Source organism: Bison bison, unplaced genomic scaffold (assembly GCF_000754665.1).
Source record: "Bison bison bison isolate TAMUID 2011002044 unplaced genomic scaffold, Bison_UMD1.0 scf7180017864143, whole genome shotgun sequence".
NCBI lineage: Eukaryota > Metazoa > Chordata > Mammalia > Artiodactyla > Bovidae > Bison > Bison bison.
This window is the reverse complement of record NW_011494715.1, coordinates 1768560-1768994: the sequence shown is the minus strand read 5'-3', so window position 1 is coordinate 1768994 and position 435 is coordinate 1768560. Positions and strand designations below refer to the sequence as shown.

Here is a 435-nt window from a genome sequence, read left to right as displayed (position 1 = left end):
CTCCAAGGAAAAGTTAATGGCTCAGCTCTGACAATGCTGAGTCTGAAACACCTGAGGACCACCTAAGACGAGGGTTCTAGGGAATTCCCTGGGGGACCAGTGGTTAGGGCCCTGTGCTTTCACTGTTCCATCTCTGGTTGGGGAACTAAGGCCCCATAAGCCGTGTGGTGCAGTAAAAAAAAAAACAACAAAATTAAAAGAAGAGGAGGGTTCGTGGGAGACAGCTGATGCGAGAGGTCTGCAGTTCAGAGAAGACCACTGGCTGGAGAAACAGCCCTGGAGGTGGAGGGGACACACAGAGGCAGGGGACGGAGGTGCTGGCGACGGCTGCACTTGCTGGGCTTTGAGAAGACCCACGGCTAACCTGACAGTGACGGGTGCTGCCCTCTCATCTCTTTCTGTTCCTCGTAGCACAGGCTCTCCTGAGCTGACCTG

General features: G+C 54.5%; 1 protein-coding gene across 2 annotated transcripts in view; it reads right to left on the bottom strand.

The window, feature by feature from the left end:
• GALNT7 (polypeptide N-acetylgalactosaminyltransferase 7) overlaps nt 1–435 on the bottom strand; it is a 74365-nt gene that overhangs the window by 13308 nt on the left and 60622 nt on the right. The window lies entirely within an intron of this gene.